This window comes from Limulus polyphemus, unplaced genomic scaffold (genome assembly GCF_000517525.1).
Source record: "Limulus polyphemus unplaced genomic scaffold, Limulus_polyphemus-2.1.2 Scaffold13112, whole genome shotgun sequence".
Taxonomy (NCBI): domain Eukaryota; kingdom Metazoa; phylum Arthropoda; class Merostomata; order Xiphosura; family Limulidae; genus Limulus; species Limulus polyphemus.
In genome coordinates, this window is record NW_013678722.1 from 7,817 (window position 1) to 11,040 (window position 3,224).

General features: G+C 33.6%; 1 long non-coding RNA gene across 1 annotated transcript in view; it reads left to right on the forward strand.

The window, feature by feature from the left end:
- The window catches only part of LOC111084054, a 4,560-nt gene extending 1,856 nt beyond the window's left edge, over positions 1-2,704 (forward strand). The window contains exons 2-3 of the long non-coding RNA XR_002609376.1: positions 429-669; positions 2,401-2,704. This is a non-coding gene — a long non-coding RNA (uncharacterized LOC111084054). The remainder of the gene's footprint in view (positions 1-428; positions 670-2,400) is intronic.
- The last annotated feature ends 520 nt before the right edge of the window (positions 2,705-3,224 follow it).

Genomic DNA, 3,224 nt, shown 5'->3' on the forward strand with positions numbered 1-3,224 from the left:
GATATATTATTAGTTGTTGTTGATTTTAGTGCAAAGCTTTACAAAAGGGCGTCTACACTCTGTTCACAAGAGGAATCGAACCCCAGATTTTAGCGTTGTAAGTCCGGAAACTCACTGTTGATCCCCTCTCCTAGAGGGGACTATTCTTATTAAGAATATTCCACATAAAATAATCCAGAATGATCTAGTAATCGTCTCATACACCATTTTCTGGATCCACTAAAAAAAAAGATCGTCGAGATAGTTTTGTTTAAAACTATAAATTAAACACTTAATACGTCAGTTTGTACAAAAATCACTGACTGTACCTTTTGAAAGTGTCTTATTTGTCTTGTGCTAAATGATTTGTCAGTTCAAGACAGTAGTGTTTGTTTTATAAACGGAATCCACCAATCGATTAAGTCTGCGATAACTTAATTTTGTAACAGATGTCACCGATAATCAACGATGCCATGGAAAAACTTCTGAATAATATCGAAAGAAAGTCCAAAACGGGGAAGTCCTTTGACGTGTCCCAGCTTTACCAAGCTTTAACATTAGACGTGATTGGAAGATGTGCTTTAGGTGTTCAGACAGATGTCCAGAAAGGCGCAGAAGAACACGACCTAGTTAAGAGTTCCAGAATAATTTTCTCTGCTACGTTCCAGTCCTTGATGTTTGTTTTTATGGGTAATTCTAAGTCTTGAATTTCATTTTATATGTATGATTCCTTTTGGGCAAAAAACTTAAATTCAAATATTGACAAAATAAATAATAGTACATTTTGAAACAGCATACATGGACTACACATATCGGAAGGTCCAAGGTTCGCACCCTCATGATATTGAACATGCTCTACATTTTCAGCTGAGGACAATTCCAGAAAAAGAGTCATGTGCCGGTTGGGGCTGTTAATTGACTGACTTCCTCCCGGCCAGTAGTTTAAAATTAAGGATGGGTGTACCCGAACCCACGGGATTTCTGACCTGGCCGTTTAGACCATTTGCACATAAGGTGTCGTTCAGGTTAAATGCCTTTTACTTTGTTTACGTCAGCATTATTTCTTCTTATCGCTCATTAAGATGTAGTACAGAATATGAAGAAGAGTGAGAAGTGAGAATCATTTCAGCAATTTGATTTTATGAAAAAATTAGAAACTTAATTTTTTTATTTATTTAGCCTAAACTTCCTTTTGTCTCAGTAATACAAACAACTGGAACTTATTGGAACCAGCACGGTTGATACAACTATGTCCGTGTCACTTTTACCCGGTTTTAAAATATATATACTACACAAAACACGTGTATACACTTGCACTGTACTGGTCTCGTGGTGGAGCTGAGAACGAGCACCAGTACCCTGGCGGAATTATAGACTTTAGCTAGTAACTAAAATAAATATTTTTGGCTTTGTTAGTAGAAACATGACACAAATACAGTGTTTTATTTTTATCAGTTCAGCGTATTAATATAAAGATTACAGCATGTCATAACGATGTGATTGCTATTGTTTTGTTTGTACTAGTACAGCGTATTAATGTGAACATGACAGTTTGCCATCATGACGTCATTGTTATCCAGTCAAGTGGTACGACGGTGCCACTTTAAACATGCTTCCTACAGCTATATCATTTGTTTTAATTATTAAATTAAATCGTACGTAATGGTTTCTCACAAATTTACAAGATTAATACAGATTATGTCGAATTCAGTATATATATATGTTTAAGTCATGCTGAAACATTTACCTCTGTATGTGAGATAGCGAATTCTATATTTTAGTCATGGTTTTGTTTATCGTTCATTTAATATTCCTTCTATCGTTTAGTTTATCTATGAATGTTTAGTTACATTAAAACGCTAACGCACCTTGTAGCTGATTACGTTTATTTTGAGTAAATATGTATGTATTATGAAACTGACACCAGCTTCCCTAACGGTGACATACAGATATTATTAATGTAGCAAAATATTATGTATATTTATGATCACATGAGATGTACTCTCGTGACCTAAACGGTGAATAAATACCCTGCCATTAGCTTTATAAATTGAGATAGTGATTTTTTTTCTATTTATCACTCAATATTGTTATTAATATAGAAAAGTGATTTTGGAATATATTATTTTTTTTGGAATTAGATTTTTTCTTCTTCTGGTCCTTTTTCCTCATTCCATTATTTGAGATAATTAATATTGATATTTATGTTCTATTGTTTATTAACATCAGTATCAATTCCTGGCCAGGCGCGTGTTTTTTATCTGTGTCTTTGTTAAGTATAAATTTTATTTCCAGTGTTGTTTCAGTTTAATAAATTGTTGTTGTTTTTTTGCTCCCTGGTTGTAGTGGCGTGTTATTTTAGACAGTTACAAAGTCATACCGTCACATCTCACAACTAATAATTTGTACTATTTATTACAGTGACATTTCCGGAAATTGCAAACCTATTGTCCCAAATTCGATTCTTATATTTCAAATTCTTTAATAAGGGGGTTAATCCATTTCTGCATCTGCTGGATACGTGTATCCAGGTTATTAAAGCCAGGAAGGCGGACATTTCGGTAAGCTAATTTCAACATAGAAATTAAACTCTAGAAACCAATAGAATCATAACGATGACTTAGGGAAAGAACAAACTTTCAAACAATACAATTTTCACTTTATCAACAATTTGTAGTAAAATAGTGACTTAAGGACAGAACTCCTTTCAGTGAATACAATGATAACTTTGTCAACTATTTTAACACTAATTACTGAGAGGAGTTCTGTCCTTAAGTCAGTGTATTCACTGAGAGGAGTTCTGTCCTTAAGTCACTATTTTAACACTAATTGTTGACAAAGTTAACACTGTATTCACTGAGAGGAGTTCTGTCCTTAAGTCAGTATTTTAACACTAATTGTTGACAGAGTTAACACTGTATTGATTTTAACACTAAAAGTGACTTAAGTACAGAACTCCTCTCATTGAATACAGTGTTAACCTTGTCAACAATTAGTGTTAAAATACTGACTTAAGGACAGAACTCCTCTCAGTGAATACAATGATAACTCTGTCAACAATTAGTGTTAAAATAGTGACTTAAGGACAGAACTCCTTTCAGTGAATACAATGATAACTCTGTCAACAATTAGTGTTAAAATAGTGACTTAAGGACAGAACTCCTCTCAGTGAATACAGTGTTAACTCTGTCAACAATTAGTGTTAAAATACTGACTTAAGGACAGAACTCCTCTCAGTGAATACA